This window comes from Anomaloglossus baeobatrachus, chromosome 4, assembly GCF_048569485.1.
Source record: "Anomaloglossus baeobatrachus isolate aAnoBae1 chromosome 4, aAnoBae1.hap1, whole genome shotgun sequence".
In the NCBI taxonomy this organism is placed as follows: domain Eukaryota; kingdom Metazoa; phylum Chordata; class Amphibia; order Anura; family Aromobatidae; genus Anomaloglossus; species Anomaloglossus baeobatrachus.
The window spans coordinates 504864437-504887983 of record NC_134356.1 but is presented as its reverse complement, the minus strand read 5'-3'; the positions used below and the strand labels follow the sequence as shown (position 1 = coordinate 504887983).

General features: G+C 45.1%; 1 protein-coding gene across 5 annotated transcripts in view; it reads left to right on the top strand.

The window, feature by feature from the left end:
* Positions 1-9661: 9661 nt before the first annotated feature.
* ATP8B4 (ATPase phospholipid transporting 8B4 (putative)) overlaps positions 9662-23547 on the top strand; it is a 500578-nt gene continuing 486692 nt past the window's right edge. The window contains exon 1 of one of the 5 annotated variants that reach the window (XM_075345819.1): positions 9662-9730. The gene's annotated coding sequence lies outside the window, so the exon portion shown is untranslated. Of the gene's footprint in view, positions 9731-19398; positions 19559-19766; positions 19877-23547 lie in introns of those variants that run through there. The other 4 variants (XM_075345815.1, XM_075345817.1, XM_075345820.1 and 1 more) reach the window with 4 other exon arrangements.

The following is a 23547-nucleotide window of genomic DNA, read 5'->3' as shown; positions in this document are numbered from 1 at the left end:
ACTACCATCTGCCTCGGAGGACAGCGACAGCAGCGGTGGGCCATTCCCTGGCTGCATACCACAGGTGGCATCACGACAAACACCTCACAACTACCCCCAACATCTCTCCCCTGCCATCTTCTGTATGCCTCGGGGCAATGGAGCAGAGCTAGGCCGCCTGTGACGACGACAGACGACAGCCCGGCGACGAGTAGGTTAAATACACCTGCCTCATTGGGTGCTACAAAACAAAATAAATACTTTCAATTTTGAAAGCCTCATTTCCAGCTGCATGGAAACAGCCCCAGAAGCATAATACTGCCTCCACAATGCTTCAATGTTGGTATGGTTTACTGTACTGCTTTCCCTCATGCTTTTGGAAGAATTGATGTAGGATTTGGCAAAACATGGTCGGGCTTCGATGTTTTGCTTTGAAAGAAAAAGCTTCTACCTTGCCACCCTACCTAACTGGCTAGACATATGAAGGATATGAGAGATTGTTGTCATATGCAGTACACAACCATAACTTGCCAGATGTTCCTTCAGCTGATTTGATATTGCTGTAGGCCTCTTGGCAGTCTTGAGGGATGTCCAGTTTTATGTAATGTAACTGTTGTGACAAATTTAAGCCACTTCTTGATGACTATTTTCACAATGTTCCATTGTACAGGGTGGGCCATTTATATTGATACACTTAAATAGGAATGGTTGGTGATATCAACTTCCTGTTTGTGGCTCATTAGTATATGGGAGGGAGGAAACTTTTCAAGATGGGTGATGGCCATTTTGAAGTTGATCATTTTGGATCGAACTTTATTTTTTCCAATGGGAAGAGGGTCACGTAACACATCAAACTTATTGAGAATTTCACAAGACAAACAATGGTTTGATTGGCTTAACGTAACTTTATTCGTTCATTAGTTATTTACAATTTTATGTACACTTATAAAATGTGTTCAAAGTGCTGCCTGTTGTGTTGGATTTTCAATGCAACTCTCTTCTCCCACTCTTGACACACTGATAGCAACACCGCAGAAGAAATGCTAGCACAGGCTTCCAGTATCCATTGTTTCAGATGCTGCACATCTTGTATCTTCACAGCATACACAATTGCCTACAGATGACCCCAAAGATAAAAATCTAAGGGGGTCAGATCGGGGAGCCCTTGGTGGCCATTCAACTGGCCCACGATGATCAATCCACTTTCCAGGACACTGTTCATGTAGAAATGCTCGGAACTGACACCCATAATGTGGTGGTGCACATATAAATGGCCCACCCTGTATATCTAATGGCTTGGATTTTTTCTTGTACTCCTCTGCTGACTGATTTTCATCAATAAAATCCCTTTGCTGTGTTGTTGTCACGGCCGTCTCTTTGTTACTAGAGACTTGTGACTGGATCTGGGCGAGAGTCTCCCTTTGTCATCTGAGACTCCTTACATTAAACATATTCCCTTTCCTTTGGGGCTGAAAGGATTGTCAGTTTTGCTTTCCAGCAGCTTCTGACTCCTGGCCTCAGGTGCTTCCAGTTGGTGACCACTCCCTTCCCCTATATATGGTCCCATCTCCCAGTTATTCTGAATCCTTTCTTTAGCTAGGCCTTGAGGTGGAAGGAGCTGCTGCAGCCCATGTTCCAGTGAAGAGGTGTAGACTGCAGTCTTGGTATCTGTCTGCAGCCGTGATGCTGGGCTTTATCCTTTGGTTGTTTGATATTTCAGTTTCTTCTTGTTTAATAAATTTGAAAAAATGTCTACATTTCTGTGAAGATGGGGTACAGAATGTACATTAATGAGAAAAAAAAAGAACTTTTTTGAATTTACCAAATGGCTGCAATGAAACAAAGAGTGAAAAATGTAAAGGGGTCTGAATACTTTCCGTACTCATTGTATATATGATTTATTTTCTTATTGTAGGAGGGAGGAAGACCCAATTAGAATTTTTAGTACAAGGCAGCAAGATGTGTAGGTAAGGCTTTTCCTATGGCAAGATGTAACCACCACATGAACAAAGTTTATTTCATGCTTGGAATCTGCAGCCAGACTATGACTCTGAGTCATTACTGTACTGTACAATGGTGCTGCAGTAATAAGGAAAGGGCGGATCAGGTGAGGATACGGCAGGGACTGGAACGAGCCCTGGGAGACATTGAAGCAGTGTCACTAATGATGACACAGAATAGGGTAGCAGGTCACATGCATTTAGGTAGCAGAAGCTCTACCTTCTCCTCGGGATGTGACTTCATCCTCAGCACCGATGGTGCAATCCGACCCAGCATCTGTTGGAAAATGAGTGTTTACACAATGGATTGTATTCACGGTAAGTGGGCTGGGGAACGTGCAATGGGTGATGATGGACTGCCTCCCTTTATACTGTACAGCACACGTAACACAGAAGTATGGGTAATTATAGAAAGAGCGAGGGTTACTTGGTGCTTTATCCTCTTGGTGTATAAATGTACTTCCTCCACACTTGCTATCCCCGATATCACCCTGATAAATCCAATAATATTGTGTAGGAGTCCATATTCATATTGAATGATCCTCCCTGCTCCGTCCTCTACACAGGACAAGACTCTGCATCTATTTCTACCATAGATTCATCATGCTTGTGTTTACATAAGTGTCTGATGCTGCTGTCACAATGCTGCTCCTGAACTGCCGGCCTATATGATGATATATATACATATATATATATATATATATATATATATATATATATATATATATATATATATATCTGGAATAAAAGTGTAATATGGAATCAGGAAATACAATACACTACCAAATGAAATATAAATTAAGCTTTATTCAAAATACATGAACATGACAAATCATTTAAATTAATAGGTTAGAAAAACTTCAATCAGGACTGTGGGGCTCCACCCAGATAAGAGCCCGGCCCCAGACACCCTTCCCCCCACACACATGCCAGAAAAACTGCTTTGGACCCCTCCAAATATATAACTGTGTAGATGGCAAATGAGAGCATAGAAGTATAGCCAAGGCAAAGTAATAACAATAAAGAATGAAACAGATATAATACAACCAGACTGGCCTCCAGGCCTGGACAGGTAGGGGTGCATCACCCAACGCATTTCAATATCAGTAGTTACTTCCTCAGGGGTAAACAGGGTCCTACCTAGTAAGCTTTATATAGTGGATAATTTGATGTGAATATCCAGAAAAGAAACACTAGTGAAAAAAACAGCAAAGTTACCTGTCCGTGGTGAGGACATGGCCGGACTGGCAATGCTAAACGGTAAGTAGATAATCACACTATGCAATCCCTATGTTAATATGATTGAGTTTCCAATGAGGCATGTATAAAGATCAGTGCGTACAGTGGAACAAGAAGACCCCCGAGTGAATATATATTGATATTTTATGTTTTTCATTCATTTCAATATATGTGGGGAAAGGACAGTTATTAAAAGGTAGCCCTAAGGTCATCACTTAACCCGTTATGACCACGGGGAGTAATCTTACGTCCTAGCTGTCATAGTGTTAATCCCCACCTGCTGCTGCAGGCGGGGATCCGGGCACATGTCAGCTGATTTGTACAGCTCACATGTGTGCCTCACAGGTACGAGTGGAATCGCTATCCGCCCGTACCTGTTAACCCCTTAAATGCCGCTGTCAAGATTTAACAGCTCCATTTTAATAGCGATTGCGGTAATCGCATACTCACGACCTTCACCGGAAGTCACGTGACGTGATCACGTGGATCCAATGGTTGTCATGATAGCACAAGGTCATGTGATGGCTCCTGTAGATCACATGACTCAGGTCCTTTAACCAGCCTTGTACTGCGGTTTACAAGAGATGATCATTTCTCCCGATCTGAGCGGTGCTGCTCTGATCAGGAGAAAATGAGCGATCAAACAGCTGATCCTTTTAGCCCCCAAGGGGGACTAGTAAAATAAAAAAAAAAAAGTTTAAAAAAAGTTTTGAACAAAAACCCTTTAAAAGTTCAAATCACCCTCTTTTTGCCCCATTAAAAATTAAAGGGTTAAAAATATATACACATTTGGTATCGCCACATTCAGAAATACCTGATCTATCAAAATATAAAATCAATTAATATGATCGGTAAACGGCGTAGCACCAAAAAAATTCCAAACACGAAAATTATGTTTTTTGGTCGCCACAAATTTTGCACAAAATGCAATAACAGGCGATCAAAATGTAGCATCTGCGCAAAAATGATGTCATTAAAAACATCAGCTCGAGACACAAAAAAATAAGCCATCACTGAGCCATAGATCCCGAAAAATGAAAACGCTATGGGTCGCAGAAAATGGAAAACGTGCGCTTTTTTTGGACAAACTTCTGGTTTTTTTTAACCCCTTAGATAAAAGTAAACTTATTCATGTTTGGTGTCTATGAACTTGCACTGAGTTCAGGCATCACACCCACACATCAGTTTTCCATATAGGGAACACAGTGAATAAAATATCTAAAAAAAAACAATAGTCTGATTGCACTTTTTTTCCAATTTTTCCGTATTTGGAATTTTTTTGCTGTTTTCCAGTACACTATATGGTAAAACTCATGGTTTCATTTAAAAGTACAGCTCATTCCGCAAAAAGTGTGTGCTCAAATGACCAGACTGACTGAACAATAAAAAAGTTACGTCTTTTGGAAGAAGGAAGGCAAACCCCCCCCTAGAAAGCGCAAAATCAGCCAGTCGTGAAGGGGTTAAAGTGAATCTGTCAGGTGCAATATGCTCCCATAACCAGGAGCAGTTCTGGGTACATATTGCTAATCCCTGCCTAACTGTCTCTGTATCTAGTAGCATAGATAAAGAGATCTTTAGAAAAAGTATTTCTAAAGATCCTTTTATAATATACTAATGAGACCAGGGACTAGTCCCAAGGCCATTAGTGCCTGCACTCATTTCACCCTCTTAGCATGTTAGCACACCCAAAGGGCGGAATGAGCGCAGGAACTTACACCCTTGGGACTAGTCGCTCATTAGCATATAATAAAGGATCTTTGGAAACACTTTTTCTAAAGATCCCTTTATCTATGCTAGTGTATACAGGGACAATTAGGCACGAATTAGCAGTATGCACCCAGAACTGCTCGTGGATCTGGGTGCATATTGCAGCTGACAGGTTCCCTTTAAGGTTTTGTGCGCTTTCCAATTGTGTTAAAATATTTGGTTCTGTATACTGTATATCTATGTTGTTTTCTGTTTATCTCTGTCTTTATTACACATTCTTCTTTTTCTTGTTGGGTTATGTGTATGTTATAGGTGTGTGGCATTTTACTTGGACTGGCATTCCAGATACTGATATTTAACTATATGTACATTGCATATGAGCTGGAGTTTTTCATACTATTCTTTTCTTAGTTTGTTAGGATGTGCTTTTCCTAAATTGGCATTTACATGATTCTTCCTTGGATTTTTGGTAAACATGACAATGCATTTGGAGGCCAGAGAGGCCTCAGGGTATGTTCACAAAGGGCTTTTTTGGTAAGTTTTTGCTGCAGTTTTTAGCTGTAGATTTGCCTTGGTTATATCAAATCCATGCTAATAAAAAGCTGCTTTTTAGAGTCCCAGCAAAGTCTATGAGATTTCTGAAATGTCATACACACACACAAACACCTGCAGATTTTTTCCTGACTGTTTTGTCAAATATCTGTGTTTTTGCTGCGGATTTCAAAGAATGAGCATGTCAATTCTTTGCAGCGTTTTTGCAATGTTTTTTCATTGATACAACCCATTTTGTAGAAAAAACGCACCAAAAACGCAGATGACGCAAAAGAGATTTTGGTCAGCAAAAAAACTTAGCAAAAAAACGTACCAAAAAAGCTCTGTGTGAACAAAGGAGATTTGGTTATCTTGAATATTCTATTTGTCATCTATTGCATAGCTTACAGTCTATGAGGAAATGTTAGTCTTAGGTTATTAGCAGAAAAGAGGGCACTGGTAGGGTGATAGACAGAGATGAGGGAGGAGATGTAGGGTGGTTCAGAACTGTGGAGGTTTTTGTGGGAGAAATGGATTAGTTTATATTGAACTTTGTAGTGGATGGGCAACCAGTGCAATGACTGGAACAGGGTGGAGGCATAGGAGTAGTAGTTGGGCAAGAATACAATCCTTAATGGTGCATTCAGGTTGGATTGGAGAGGGGAGAGTTTTGTAAGAGGGAAACAATAAGACTGTGTGCGCACTTTGCGTTGAGTTACTTGCAGTTCTAAACGCATCCTCTGGCAGAAATTATCTTTGTCAAATTTGGTTTTGACCATAAAAATGCTAAAAATACGCTTGCGTTTTTACCGCGTTTTAGCCGCATTTTTACCACGATTTACATGCTTTTTCATTGCTTATAGTCCGATGCGTTTTGAATACAAATACACTACTAAATAAAGTTTAAACATTCAAACACTATGAAAAAAAAGGGGAAAAATGATAACAAATATCATGAGTAAAATCATACACAATATAGCTAATTTTATTAAACTTATAACTGTTTTTTAATATTTATGCATAAAATAATGTTAAATTATGGATTTTCATTGATTTAATTGTCGGACTATGTGTGTGTGTAAAGGGACATATCATACCATGATTAAAAAGTCAAAAACGCATGCGTTTATTTTGTCAAAAAAGCATGTTTTCTGCATCCAAAAAGCATGTTAAATGCTGGGATTTTGATTTAGGATGCGTTTTGAAAGTTCTCATTGACTTCAATGTTAGCAAAACGCTGCCAAAATGGCAAAAACAATTGACATGCTGCTTCTTTAAACGCTGAGTTTTTGCCAAATTTTCTGCAACTGAAACGCACCGTTTTGAACAGCAAAGTGCGCACAAGAAATCACAATTTCCCATAGACTTTGCTTGAAAATCAAAACGCATGCATTTTGGCATTAAAACGCTGCAGTTCAAAACGCTGCGGAAACGCATGAAAAAACTCAAAGTGCGCACATAGCCTAAGAGTTTTTGCAGTTGAAGGTCGAATTCTAGAGATGTTTTTCAGATGTAAGTGACATGAAAGAGTGATTGAATGTATAGAGTGAAGGAACTGAGTCAAACATAACCGCAAGACAATGGGCGTGCTGCTGGGGAGTAATGGGAGCACCACACACAGAAACAGCAATATTGGGTTTAGGAAGGTAGAGAGGGGGGAAAAACAAGGAGTTCAGTTTTTGACATATACAGTTTTAGATAGAGGGGGGACATGTATTATTGAACTTGCCTTAGGCTATGTCCGCACTTTGCTTTTTACCTGCTTTTTTGCTGCTTTTTCAACTGCAGCGTTTAATGCCAAAATGGATGTGTTCTGCTTTTCAAGCTTAGTCTATGGGAATTTGGGATTCTTGTCCGCACTATGCTGTTCAAAAAGGTGCCTTTTTGTGGCAGAAATTTGGGCAAAAAAAGTGCGGACATAGCCTTAAGAATCTGGTGGAATATAAAAAGCCATCAGGAAAATTGTAGATCTGCTATCATTCCGAGGGGACTATGAGTTTAGATATTTCCACATTGGCAGATTGACCAGAATCTCAGAGATATTTGTAAAAACAAATTGACTCAGTGCTATTAAATTATTATGCAGAAGTTAACAGACCATGACCTTACATTATTGACAGAGATTAAAGATAAAATTAAAACGTGAAAATAATTTCCAAAATGTACAATCCCTTCAAGAAAAGAAAATTTCTATTGAGTGCTATGAGCGTTAGGAATATTTTGGTCAATCTTGTGCAATGCTATCTATCTATTCAACCCTGTATTGCTGGCTGTGCAAGCGTGCTGAGCAGACCTGTGCCGTGGCGCGTGCAGCTTCACTCTTCTGTCAGCTGGCTTCCCTGTGCTTGGCTCTTATGTTCCTCTACCACTTCTATAAATCCTCAAAGTTGATGTACAGGATTAAGCAACATTTTCAAGAAACATTAAAGTGCAGTTATGTTCACGTACTTTTGTTACACAGAGATGTGATATTTGATCATTTCACTCATTTAAAAAAATACAAATATCTAATTTTAGGAACAAACAAATAAGGAAATCTCTGGAGGGTTTACAAACGATAAATACTAATGTATTCTACTAATACTAATGACTCATCTGTTCAGAAATGCCTATAACCTTGAATGACCTCACTGCCCCACCACCGTGCGGAGCTGCCGCCCCACCACCGTGCGGAGCTGCCGCCCCACCACCGTGCGGAGCTGCCGCCCCACCACCGTGCGGAGCTGCCGCCCCACCTACACCCCACCTACTGTCTCCTCCCCATAATCCTATAGAATGTAAGCCCGCAAGGGCAGGGCCCTCTTCCCTCTGTACTAGTCTGTCTACTGTAACTTGTACATGTATTTTGTATGTAACCCCCTTCTCATGTACAGCACCATGGAATCAATGGTGCTCTATAAATAAATAATAATAATAATAATAATAATGTATATATAGCAAAACAAAATGTGTCGAGTACAGGGACATACAGAGAACAAAAGCATAGGATATAATTTATTCATATATTAGCTTGAGTACACTGAAAATAAAGGGTGGAGGGACACAGAAGTTTTGAGGGAGGTGTTGGCAGCACCCATGAGAAGCAGTGTGCTGCTGAGCAACACAGAGGAACACTTAGGGCTCATGCGCACGTAACTGCAGAATATTCTGCAGCCATTTGACAGCACATGTGCGCTTCAAATCTCTGCAGAAAGACTGCATAATGAATGCAGTATTTTTGTTAAAAAAAGCTGATTTCATGCTCTCTGGCTGCTGCCCCCACCATAGACAGAGTGGCAGCTGCATCCAGAACGCAGAAATATTTAACATGCTGCTTTTATGAACGCCCAGATTTGGGTCAAACTTTTAACATTCACATCACTTTCATAAAAGCAACGTGCGCACATCTCATGCACAATCTTCATAGATTGTGCAGGGGAAGCAGGACGCATGGATTTACGCTGCAGTGCAATACGCAGCATAAATGCATGTGAGTACGCAACGTGCGCATGAGCCTTTAATCAGCTCTGTGAAACTGGATGCACAATGGGGCAGAGAGATGAAAAAGGACAAAAGAAAGGAAGTTTGTCGGGAATGGTCAGTATGTAATTCTGCAAATACTATGCTCTATGAAAAATATTGCAGTTGTGGGATATAATTATTTAAAGGCAATGTCCACTACTCTTACAATCTCTTCTAAAGTACTATATTACCAATGTAAACTAAAAATACCCCATACTCACCTCCTGTACTGGCATCATTCAGTTGATGTCGACCTGAGACTTCCGAGGCTCGCGCGACAGTTCTATGCCACATGAGCCCTGCAGCCAATCAGTAGTCGCTAATAAACTGCTGCGCTCTGATTTACTTCTGATGGACGTCCAAGGAAATAAGAGCGCAGCAGCTCAATAGCGTCTCCTGATTGGCTGTAGGGCTCATGTGGCATAGAACTGTCTAGCAAACATTGCTGTAACACCTCCGGGAAGGAGCTGAGTATATGGTGTTTTTATTTTACATTGGGAAATAAAGTATTTAAGAAGAGATTGTCCAAGTAGTAAACAACCCCTTTAATAGTAAACCTGCTTCAACAACAACTCTTTACCACTAGGTGGTGGTGTTGCACTACTTTTTGTCCTCTGAGCTGATATTCACAGGGGTCCTCTAGTTCCGGCGCACACACAGATCTTCATGTAGCCTAATTGGACACTTCTGGACACTAACAAAACGGTTACGCAGCGTGATTGTTTACACGCCGTTTGGCGTTGTCAATGCGGCCATGCACTCACTACAAAAAGGTAACTTTAATGTATACTAATTACTAGTGATTGTTTATTGTTTTTCACTGCAAGATACCTATATACAGATACTATATAAAGCTCATTAGATTAGGACCCTCTTTACCCCTAATGAAGCCACTGCTGGTTGTTGAACACGTGGAGTAATTCCCCTTCACACTTAGAGACCCCACTATCTGGTTGATTTACACTGGTTTTATTAATTCCATGTTGTTATTACTTTGCCATTTGTATACTGTTCTGCTCTAATCAGCTCGCTACATAATTATACATTTGGAGAGTTCTAGGCTTCATATTTTCCATATGTGTAGATGGTGGGAAGGATCTCTGGGGCTGGGCTCTTATAAGGTTGCAGCCCCATGGTCATTATTGGAACTTTTATACTTTTTTAAAATAGTTTTTAAATATTTCATTATATGTATTTTAAATAAAGTTTTATTTTTAATTTGCTAGAATGCGTATTGTATTCTGCTGATCTGTGCCCTTGTTCAGCATGGTTTATTCTCTTTTGGTTTTTATATATGTTACAGGTGTGTGACATTTTATTTCGACTGTCACCCGGTTATTCATATTTAGCTTAGAAAAAATATAGGACCAGCACACCTTTAGTAATAAATTAATGTACAGGTGCACAAATCCGCTATGTGGCTAATATACAGATATATACGTATATGTTGAGGCCGCACTTTCAAATGAATGAATACATAAAATCCAATATTGCTATAAACATTAAAAATGTAAGGTACTTAGCAAAAGGGCGCAAAAGCCATCCAATCGCGTCAAGGTGCACCTTTAATATGGATGGTTCCTAAACACTATTGTCCTATCTCTCCATGTCCCAAACCAGACTTATCTGAATGGGAAGTGAAAAGTGAACCAGGCATAGTTTGCAATTAAAACCTTGTGTGGGAAAGATGAGTGGATAAGGGTGATGAGCCGTGGAGGGGTCCACAACACCCAATATGTACTACAACAAAAAACGCACGCCTTTAGCATTGAATTAATGTACAGGTGCACAAATCCGCTATGTGTCCCATATACATATTTTAGTACATATTAGGGAGTGTGGCTTTCTCCAAGCTCATCACCCTTAAGCGGGCTTTACACGCTGTGACATCGCTAGCCGATGCTAGCGATGGCGAGCGTGATAGCACCAGCCCCTATCGTAATGCCGATATGTGGAGATCGCTGCCGTAGCGAACATTATCGCTACGGCAGCGTAACACGTACTTACCTGCTCGGCGACGTCGCTGTGACCGGTGAACCGCCTCCTTTCTAAGGGGGGCGGTTCGCTCGGCGTCACAGCGACATCACTAAGTGGCCACCCAATCAAAGCGGAGGGGCGGAGATGAGCAGGACGAACATCCCACCCACCTTCTTCCTTCCTCATTGCTGGGGTGTGGCAGGTAAGGAGAGGTTCCTCGTTCCTGCGGCGTCACACGTAGCGATGTGTGCTGCCGCAGGGATGAGGATCAACTTCGCCCCAGCGACAGCAGCGATAATTGGGAGAGGACCCCCATGTCAACGAGGAGCGATTTTGGACGTTTTTGCAACGATCCAAAATCGCTCCTTGGAGTCACACACAACGAGATCGCTACAGCGGCCGGATGTGCGTCACAAAATCCGTGACCCCAACGAGATCGCTGCAGCGAAATCGTAGCATGTAAAGCCACCCTCATCCACCCATCTTTCCCACACAAGGATTTAATTGTGAGCTAGGCCTGATTCACTTTTCACTCCTCATTTAGGTAAAGCTGGTTTGGTAGGGACCATCCCTATTAAAGGTATACCTGAAGTGGTTGAATGGCTTTTGCGTTCTTGGTCAAAGATTGCTAAGTACCTTATGTTTTAAAACGTTTACAGCAATGTTGGAGTTCATGAATTCATTAATTGCAGTGTGCTGCTGCACAGTGTATGAATATTCATATTTAGCTTGTTATACTGTGGGTAAAATAAGTATTGAACACATCACCAATTTTCTAAGTACCGTATTTTTCGCTTTATAAGACGCACCTGATTATAAGACGCACCTAGGTTTTAGAGGAGGAAAATTAAAAAAAAAAATTGAGCCAAATAGTGTGCTAAAACATTTTAATAAAATTAAAAAAAACATTATTTTAACAATTTAGACTCAACAGGAGGGTCTGTTATGGGGGGATCTGTGGATGATGCACTGCTGTGGGGGACCTGTGGATAACGCACTGCTATGGGGGACCTGTGGATGACGCACTGCTATGGGGGACCTGTGGATGACGCACTATTATGGGGGAAATGTGGATGACGCATTGCTATGGGGGACCTGTGGATGACGCACTATTATGGGGACCTGTGGATGACGCACTATTATGGGGGACCTGTGGATGACGCACTATTATGGGGACCTGTGGATGATGCACTGTTATGTGGGATCCGTGGATGACATGGCTATGGGGGACCTGCATGATGGGGATCTGGGACTACCACCCCCCTCATCCTTAGGAATACACCCATGTACTGTATACCATACATGGCTGTATTCTGAAAGATGAGGGGGGTGGTAGTCACATTTACACTTTGGCCACTACATTAGTCCCTGCCTGGAGTGTTTACACTAAAGGACTACAGCCCCCATCATCCTTCAGAATACACCAATTGATACAGTATATTCTGAAGGCTGATGATGGGGGTTGTGTTCCCCTTCAGTGTTTTTTGCTCACCTATTAGGACCCTTCGTTCAACTGATAACATTTGTCAGGCTCAGATCACTGATTGGTGGAGGCAGCTCTGCAGAAGTTGTCTCCACCAATCAGCATCCAGCCCTAGTGAGGAGAGGGAGAATCGTTCTTCTCTCTCTCCTCTTTCTTATGATAGTCTCCGTCTGCTGCGGATATCTAACATGGAGCCCACGCATGCGCAGATCGCGATCTTCGAGAGCCGCGATCTCTATCTGCGCGGTGGACTTCAGGAAAATGGCTACGGAAGGCAGCGCATGCGCAGATGGAGATCTCACTTCTCCGAGATCTCCATCTGCGCCTGCGTCACCTCCGCAGCCATATTCCGGAAGTCGCGTTGGAGGCAGCGCAGGCGCAGATAAAGATTTCAGCTATGGTGACCGCCACCACAGCCGATTGCCGGGGATCCATGGCGGCCGCCACCGCAGCCGATTGCCGGGGGATCCATGGCGGCCGCCACCGCAGCCGATTGCCGGGGGATCCATGGCGGCCGCCACCGCAGCCGATTGCCGGGGGATCCATGGCGGCCGCCACCGCAGCCGATTGCCGGGGGATCCATGGCGGCCGCCACCGCAGCCGATTGCCGGGGGATCCATGGCGGCCGCCTCCGCAGCCGATTGCCGGGGGATCCATGGCGGCCGCACCAACCTCCTGTGACTCACTCCACCGCCGCATTACTGCCCGGTAAGTTACATTCACTTTGTAAGACGCACCCCTATTTCCCCCACAATTTTGGGGGAAAAAAAGTGCGTCTTATAAAGCGAAAAATACGGTAAATATATTTCTAAAGGTGCTACTCACATGAATTTCTAACCAGATGTCAGTAACAACCCATCCAATGCACACAGGCAAAGAAATCAAACCATAGCTGTCCAAAAATTTAGTGTTGTGTAATAAAGAAAAATGACACAGGGAAAAAGTATTGAACACATTAAGAAAAAGAGGTGCAAAAAGCCATGGAAAGTCATGACCCCAGCTGAAAACTATCAGTAATTAGAAAGCAAGCCTGTCACTTAGAAATAATATCAGCTGATTCAACTGATGTCCTATAAAAATGTGTCTCATTATCAAGGTGCCACACAAGAAACATGTCATGATGGGTAAAACCGGTGTGCTGTCTCAAGACCTTTGTAATCTTACTATTACAAAACATACTGATGGCATTGGTTACAGAAGAATTTCTAAACTATTGAAGGTTCCAGTGAGCACTGTTGGGGTCATAATCTGGAAGTGGAAAGAATATAATTTCATCATAACCTGGCCACAACTAGGTGCTCCCAACAAGATTTCAGGCACAGGAATGAAAAGGATTATCAGAAGAGTTGTCAAAGAGCCAAGAATCACCTGAGGTGAGCTACAGAAAGATCTGGAATCAGCAGGTACAATTTTTTCAAATAAAATATTAAGTAAAACACTCGACCTTCATGGCCTGTATGTACGCTCACCATACAAAACTCCATTTCTGAACAAAAGAGGCTTGTTCAAGTGCATTTAAAGTTTGCTAAACAACAAGTAGACAAGCCAGTGTAATGCTGAGAGAATATAGTCAGGTCAGATGAGACCTATATTGAACTCTTTGGATACCACAATACACACCATCTTTGGAGGCCAATAATCACTGCATATCACCCCAAAAACACCATAACAACAGTGAGGTTTGGAGGTGGGGATCATGGTGTGGGCTGTTTTTCAGCATTCAGCAGTGTCAAACCTCATATCATTGAAGGAAATATGAATGGACAAATGAAATGAGACATGTTTGATCAAAATCTGTTGCCATCTAACAGGATGATGATGATGAAACAAGGGTGGACATTTTAGGAACACAATAATCCCAAACACACAGCCAAGGAAACTCTCAATTGGTTTCAGAGAAAGAAAATACAGTAAAACTGCTACTATGACCCAGCCAATAATCTGACCTGAATCTAATAGAAAATTTATGGAAGGAACTAAAGTGCAGAGTTCCTAGAAGAGGCCCACGGAACCGTCAAGATTGGAAGAGTATTTGTGTGGAAGAATGGTCCAAAATTACACCTGAGCAATTCATGTGACTATTTTCTCCATATAGGAGGCATCTTGAAGCTCTCATCACCAACAAAGGCTTTTGTACAAAGTATTAAATAAATTTCAGTAAGCATTTTCATTACTTTTTCCTGTGTCATTTATCATTATTACACATAATTTATGGACATCTATGGTTTGATTTCTTTGCATATGTGGTGTTACCGATATCTGGTGAGAAATGTATGTCACAATCACCTTAAAAATATATTTCCTTAGAAAATTGAGCAAGTGCTCAAGAAATGACCAATAAGACACAAAAAAATGCTTCAAGAAAATAAAAATGTTGACATGTCCTTAAGCATCTCCCTCTTTGAAAACTCGCAGGGTTCAAACCTATGCAAAAAATGTTGTGTGAAAATTCCTTAACGGAAACACACCAATAAATCATTTGGAACATTAAAACTTGAGCTTTTTTTTTTTTAATAATTAATTAGGGGTTCTGTTATAGTAATAAACAAACGAGGGATTTCTGTAGAATACATTTAGGGTTAAATAGTTTTTCTTCTAGGGAAATTCTAGGAATAAGGCTACATTCCCACATCCGTCTTTTTGCATCAGTCGCAATCAGTGGCGTAACTAGAGTTTGATGGGCCCTGGTGCAAAATTTGGACCGGGCCCCCCCCCTCCACGTACACCGACACTTAGGGTATGGGATAATGACATTGACACTCGGGGTACAGGATAATGATGCTGACACTTGGCTCTTACACTCAGCACCCAGGTTTCCCATGATCTGAAATCCCTCTATCAGAACACAGCTTTCCCATGTTCTGATATCCATTTTGTCCTCGGCACCCATAATGTAGCCCCCATAGTCCTATATGTATTACAATGCAGCCCCATAAACCTTCATATTGTATTATGCAGCCCCATACCCCTCCATGTATAATGCACCCATATAGTCCATGTATAAGGTGTCCTTCATGTTTATTATGCAGCCCCATAGACCTTCATGTTTATTATGCAGCCCCATAGACCTCCATGTTTCTTTCAGCCAGCCCCCCGAGGGCCTCCATGTGTCATGCAGCCTGCCCCCCCAGGGTATCCATGTGTCATGCAGCAAACACCCCAGGGTCTCTATGTGTCATGCAGCCAGCCCCCCCCCCAGGGCCTCCATGGTGCCTTGCTGCAGGAAACATGGAGTCCTTGGGGGGGCTGGCTGCAGGACACACGGAGTCCTTGAGCTGCAGAGGCTCCCCCCAAGGACTCCATGTGTCCTGCAGCCATCCCCCCAGGGCTTCCATGTGTCCTGCAGCCAGCCCCCCCCAGAGCCTCCATGTGTCCTGCAGCCAGCCCCCCCCCAGGGCCTCCATGTGTCCTGCGGCCAGCCCCCACCCCAGGGCCTCCATGTATCCTGCAGCCAGGGCCCCCCCAAGGACTCCATGTGTCATGCAGCCGAGCCCCCCCCCCCCAAGAACTCCATGTGTCCTGTAGCCAGGGCCCCCCCCAAGGACTCCATGTGTCCTGCAGCCGGGCCCCCCCCAAGGACTCCATGTATCCTGCAGCCAGGGCCCCCCAAGGACTCCATGTATCCTGCAGCCAGGGCCCCCCAAGGACTCCATGTGTCCTGCAGCCAGGTCCCTCACAAGGACTCCATGTGTCCTGCATCCAGGCCCCCCCCCAAGGACTCCATGTGTCCTGCAGCCAGGGCCCCCCCAAGGGCTCCATGTGTCCTGCAGCCAGGTCCCTCCCAAGGACTCCATGTGTCCTTCAGCCAGGGCTCCCCCAAGGACTCCATGTGTCCTGCAGCCAGGGCTCCCCCAAGGACTCCATGTGTCCTGCAGCCGGGCCCCCCCCAAGGACTCCATGTGTCCTGCAGCCAGGGCCCCCCCAAGGGCTCCATGTGTCCTGCAGCCAGGTCCCTCCCAAGGACTCCATGTGTCCTTCAGCCAGGGCCCCCCCAAGGACTCTATGTGTCCTGCAGCCAGCCCCCCCAGGGCCTCCATGTGTCATGCAGCCAGGCCCCCCAAGGACTCCATGTGTCCTGCAGCCAGCCTCCTCGTGTAATCACTGATTTATAAAAAAACAATAAAAAAAAAAGTACTCACCTCTCTTCTCCTTGCACCGCAGCTCTGTCCTCACCTCTACTTGTTTCACCGCTGCCCGTCCTTACTTCTATCCTTGTTCCCCCGTGGCTCTGGTCGGCGTCCTCCTGCGCTCTGTGCTCTCACCACACACAGCAGTCGCACAGGAGTGACTTCACCGCGCAGGCACGGGGGAAGACTGATGATGCATAGAGCGGCGCCGGCTGAGTGACGGGAGCGCGGTGAGTGACGGGAACGCGGTGACGGGAGCGCGGTGAGTGACGGGAGCGCGGTGACGCCACCGCTGACACCAGGCAGGGGGGCCCGGTGTCAGCGGCGGCTACCGGGTCATATAGCGACTGCCACGCAGTCTGCGGCAGAACAGCGCAGCTCCTCAGAAAGGAGCTGGCTGCTGATCTGCCAGGCGGCCGCGGGCCCCTAACCGCCCGGTCGCAATCGCGACCGCGGTAGTTACGCCCCTGGTCGCAATCAGGAAATATGGTATCTTGCAATATATTTTGCAGGAATCCGTTTTTCCCCGATAGACTTTTATTACCGACAGATTGCGACCGATGGCACTGCGTTGCATCCGTCCCGCGACGGATCCATCGTGGAGTGACTGAATGTTGGGCTGGAGCAACGCACAATGCAACATTTTTTTGTGTGCGGCGGATCGGTTTTTTGCTGAGCATGCACATCGGAAAAAAGCATGATCTACTGTAAATTCAGTTCCAGTTCCAGCGGCCGTAATGATCAGCTGATCGGCCGTCTTTTGTGAACAATCAGCTGATCGCCGGGCGGCCAGCTTTTGTGAATGATCAACTGATATCCTTTCAAACAGTAAAAAAATAAAACGGATCCGTTGTATTGCAGCATAAGTCACATCAGTTGTGCCCCTATCTGCAACCCATCTGTTGCATCAGTCACATAACTGATTATGACTGATGCAAAAAGATGGAAGTGTGAAAGTAGCCTAATAATAATATTCACTTATGTGTAATAAATGTAATCCCATACAGGACTGAGTCGGCCTCTTTCCTCCCCTCAAAAATATATTAAACCATTTTAAAAAAGTAATATAATTGTTTTCTTTGCATCAAAAAAGTCCAATCTATGAAAATATAAAATGATTTAGGGTATGTTCACACACTGCATTTTTTTCTTAACCACAAAGATGCAGCGTTTTTAGCCTCAAAAAACGCACCCGTGGCAAAAATGTGTGCATTTTTTACGCATTTTTACCAATGAGTTTTTTAAGTCAAATCTATTGACTGGAGGGCTCAAAAATGCTGGAAAAACCGCAAAAAAACCTGACATGCTGCAACTTTAAAAACTCAGCCAAGATGCAGCCAAAAAAGATGCCCAGTGCGGACAGCAAAATAGAAATCTCATAGACTTTGCTGGGAAAAGGAAATGCATGCATTTAGGTGCATCTCTGTGACCTCAAAATACGCAGCAGTGTGTGAACAGATCGATGTTAAACCGTATGTTAAAGCTTTCACACATCCGGTTTTTGCTGAGCGGCACAATACAGCACTTTGTAGAAAACACGCAACCGGTTTTTTTTGCCGCCGGTTGCGTTTTTTTCCGCAGACTTGCATTAGCGCCGTATTGTGCCGCATGGCCTTGCGTTGCGTCCGGTTTTTGCCGTATGTGGCATATTTAGCCCATGCGACGGCCAGATGGAACATTGCCTGGCACGTTTTTTTGTGCGGCGAAAAAAACGCATAGCGCCGGATCCGGCGCAATGCGGCGCGATTTACAATCCAAGCCTATGGACGCCGGATGCGGTTGTTTGCACTGCGCATGCTCAGTATCAAGCCGCATCCGTCACAAAACGGACGGGCCGCATGGAAGAACTTAGGCTGCTTTCACACATCCGGTTTGAGCCGTGCGGCTCAATCCGGCTGTGAAACCTATGCAACGGATGCGGCGAAAACATTGCATCCTTTGCATAAGTTTTTACATGCGGTCGGTCCGGTTTTTTCCGGTTGCGGCACGCTACTGAGCATGCGCAGTGGAAAAAAACGCATGCGGCGGCCGGATGCGTTTTTTTCCGCATCGCGCCGCATCCGGCATCCATAGGCATGCATTGAAAAGGCGCCGCAGCGGCCGGATGCGGTTTTTTGCCGGAGCAAAAAACGTTACAGGGAACGTTCTATCCGGCCGCCGCATCGGCTAAATCTGCCACATGCGGCAAAAAACGAACCGAACGCAAGCCCCTGCGGCACAATACGGCACTAATGTAAGTCTATGCAAAAAAACCCGCAACCGGCGTTACAAAAGCCGGTTGCGGTTTTTCTGCAGAACGCCGTATTGTGCCGCAGAGCAAAATCCGGATGTGTGAAAGTAGCCTTATGCAACGGACCCGTTTTTTTTTTAACCGCATCCGTTGCATAGGTTTTTGAGCCGGATTGTGCCGCACTGCAAAAAAAAACCTGATGTGTGAAAGCAGCCTAAATGCTGTCATTGAAAACTACAACTTGTGCGGCAAATAACAACTCAAGTGGCTGTATGTGAAAAAAATAAAACGTGATGGCTCGTGAAGCAGGAGCGCAAAAAAAAAAAAAAGCTAAAAAATATGACCATTTCCTTGCTACCATTGTAATGCCAGTAGTTAGCTTTTAGTAACGCATCAGTTTGAACACACGCCGATTAGTGAGAGCGCCGAGTGAAGATGCCGGACCGGAGCATCTGCCACAACGCTGGCTGCGCTACTCAGGATTGTCAGTGCTGATTGGCCAGAATTGGTCACGTGGGACAACTGAAAGGTCCTTCACGTAAGATGTGTGACTTGAATGAATGGTGCTTTTTTTTGCCTTAAAATGTTGATTGGCTAGAACACGTCACATGGTCCGTGAAGGAAAGGTCCTTTCGATGAAAACTAGAAGCGGACCCGAAATAGGTCTGTCTGCTTCACATGAATATAATTGGACAGACGGAGATGAGATCATGGAGTCCGAGCCTGGAGTAGGTACGTGCGGAGGTGATCACCCTGGGCTATGACGTGTAACGAGAACATGGAGGTAACGGCGAGAATGATTGTATGGGGACCGGAGGGGAGTAACGGAATTGTGATGGCAGGAATGCTGCTAATAAAGTTTATCGAAACTGAGGAGATATTGCGCTACATCAGCCGCGTGCTGGGAATTTGTCCCTGTGATGAGGATTTTTCGTGCGGCTTCCGCAGTAAATGTTCTGACGTCACAGAATCTAGTCTGATCAGATAGTGTATGTATGTCGGCAGCGCCGTGACGTCACTTCTAACGGTCAGTGCGAAAGAGCGATCAGCGGGAAGGGCAAGGACCGTGAACAGTGGACGGACCCGCAGATTTCTCACGGAGGTTGTCCAGGAATACACTTTTTTTTTTTTTTTTTTTTTTACTCTGAAGGCAGGCACAGTGAAAACCATAAACAAACTGATGATAGCCCTCCCGAGGTCCAGCCACTCCTGATCCTTCTTTCTCTACTGATCCTCCATCTATACTGCTGCTCTGCCACTAGTGATACTCCCTATACAGTGCCACTCCTTCACTATTAATCCCCTAGGATCCTCCACCCACTATTGATTCTCCATCTACACTGCCGCTCCTCCCCTACTGATCCCCCACCCACTACTGATCCTCCATCTACACTGCCGCTCCTCCCCTACTGATCCCCCACCCACTACTGATCCTCCATCTATACTGCCGCTCCTCCCCTACTGATCCCCCACCCACTAATGATCCTCCATCTACACTGCCGCTCCTCCCCTACTGATCCCCCACCCACTACTGATCCTCCATCTACACTGCCGCTCCTCCCCTACTGATCCCCCACCCACTACTGATCCTCCATCTACACTGCCGCTCCTCCCCTACTGATCCCCCACCCACTACTGATCCTCCATCTACACTGCCGCTCCTCCCCTACTGATCCCCCACCCACTACTGATCCTCCATCTATACTGCCGCTCCTCCCCTACTGATCCCCCACCCACTACTGATCCTCCATCTATACTGCCGCTCCTCCCCTACTGATCCCCCACCCACTAATGATCCTCCATCTACACTGCCGATCCTCCCCTACTGATCCCCCACCCACTACTGATTCTCCATCTACACTGCCGCTCCTCCCCTACTGATCCCCCACCCACTACTGATCCTCCATCTACACTGCCGCTCCTCCCCTACTGATCCCCCACCCACTACTGATCCTCCATCTACACTGCCGCTCCTCCCCTACTGATCCCCCACCCACTACTGATCCTCAACCCACTACAGATCCTCCAACAACACTGCCGCTCCTCCCCTACTGATCCCCCACCCACTACTGATCCTCCATCTACACTGCCGCTCCTCCCCTACTGATCCCCCACCCACTACTGATCCTCCATCTACACTGCCGCTCCTCCCCTACTGATCCCCCACCCACTACTGATCCTCAACCCACTACAGATCCTCCAACAACACTGCCGCTCCTCCCCTACTGATCCCCCACCCACTACTGATCCTCCATCTACACTGCTGCTCCTTCACTACTGATCCTCCACTCACTACTGATCCTCCATCTACACTGCTGCTCCTTCACTACTGATCCTCCACCCACTACAGATCCTCAACCCACTACAGATCCTCCAACAACACTGCCGCTCCTCCCCTACTGATCCCCCACCCACTACTGATCCTCCATCTACACTGCCGCTCCTCCCCTACTGATCCCCCACCCACTACAGATCCTCAACCCACTACAGATCCTCCAACAACACTGCCGCTCCTCCCCTACTGATCCCCCACCCACTACTGATCCTCCATCTACACTGCTGCTCCTTCACTACTGATCCTCCATCTACACTGCTGCTCCTTCACTACTGATCCTCCACTCACTACTGATCCTCCATCTACACTGCTGCTCCTTCACTACTGATCCTCCACTCACTACTGATCCTCCATCTACACTGCTGCTCCTTCACTACTGATCCTCCACTCACTACTGATCCTCCATCTACACTGCTGCTCCTTCACTACTGATCCTCCACTCACTACTGATCCTCCATCTACACTGCTGCTCCTTCACTACTGATCCTCCACTCACTACTGATCCTCCATCTACACTGCTGCTCCTTCACTGCTGATCCTCCATCTACACTGCTGCTCCTTCACTACTGATCATCCATCTACACTGCTGATCCTCCACTGCCGCTCCTCCCCTACTGATCCCCCACCCACTAGTGATCCTCCATGTACACTGCTGCTCCTCCACTACTGATCCTCCATCTATACTGCTGCTCTGCCACTACTGATACACCATATACACTGCCGCTCCTCCCCTACTGATCCTTCACCCACTACTAATCCTACATTTATACTGCCACTCCTCTACTGATCCTACGCTCACTACTCATCCTCCATCTCTACTTAATCTCCTTGACTACTGATCCTCCAACCACTACTGACCCTCCATCTACACTGCTGCTTCTCCCCTTCCAATCCTTCACCCACTAATGATCCCCATCTACATTGCCGCTCCTCCCCTACTGATCCCCCACCCACTACTAATCCTCCATCTACACTGCCACTCCTCCACTACTGATCTACCCACTACTGATCCTCCATCGACTACTGATCCTTCACCCACAGCTGATCCTCCACCCACAGGTGTATGCATCTCGGCTTTAGAGAGGCTCACTATACATGATCTGAAGTGGTCCGCACTTCCGGTCATACTGCGATTGCAGTGCGATTTTTCTCTTGCCCCCATACACTTGAATGGGTGCGAGAGAAAGCGTGTCACATTACAGTGGCAGCATGCTGTGATTGTTTTCTCTGCCCGATTAGGGCTGAGAAAATAATCGCTCATGTGTGCTGTCACACAGGCTAATATTTAGTCCGAGTGAAATACGATGTTTTATTGCACTCCACTCGCACCGATTTTCATGCCGTGTGTCTTGCGCCTTACACTGGCTGTTGTGAAGCATGTTATCACACCCACAGGGGCGTGATAACATGCTAAGAGGGCCGACTAGTCTGGGAACTAACGCACTTGCGACTAGTTGTAGCCCTTATTAGTGTCGTATAAACTGTCTTAAGACATACTTTTTCTAAAGATCTGTTTACATATGCTGGGACTTTAGGCAGGAATTCTAGATATGCACCCAGAACTGCTCGTGCTGCTGGGTGCACTGGCGACCTGACAGGATCTCTTTCACAACCATTTTTCCCCACATAAAAATAAGAACATATTTTCACTTCCTGGACTGGTACCTCCACTCTGATGTCAGTAGTGTGCCTCCAATCAGGTGACATTAATATGTCATGTGACCACTGCAGCCAATCGGCTGATGATTGGCTGTAGTCTTCACTACCCTGTTGGAGTGGAGCTGGCCCGGGACTTGATTTTTTATTTTTTTTTAATTACTTTATGTGGGACATTTAAGTAAGGGTTGTCCAATAGTTTCATGATAAATCATTACCTTAGGCTGCATTCATATGTGTAGAAGCCGCTGGTCTCTGGATCCAAACTTAACACCCTTGCAGGCATATAAGGTGCCTTGGACAAGTATTCATACCCTGTAAACTTTTCCACTTTTTTTTTTCCATGTTACACCCATTGGGATTTTATATAATAAATCAAAACAAAGTAGCAAGTAAGTGTAAAGGTACATGGTTTTCTAAATATATTAAAAATCTAAATCTGAAAACTGACGTGCATTTGTATTCATCCCCTGAGGCAATACTTTGGGGTGGACGTCACTCAGCATTGGGAGTCCGGTTGCCACTATTGTCCACGTCTAAGGCGCCTTTCACACGTCAGTGATTCTGGTACGTTTGTGCTTTTTTTTTATACGTACCATAATCACTGACATACGCAGACCCATTCTAATCAATGGGTCTGCTCACACATCAGTGATTTTTAACTGAACGTGTCTCCGTGCAGCGTACACGCGTGTCTGTAATTCTGCATGGAGACATGTCAGTTTTTGTCTGGCATCACTGATGACCCACGGACCCCACTATGGTGTGATCCGTGTGTGATC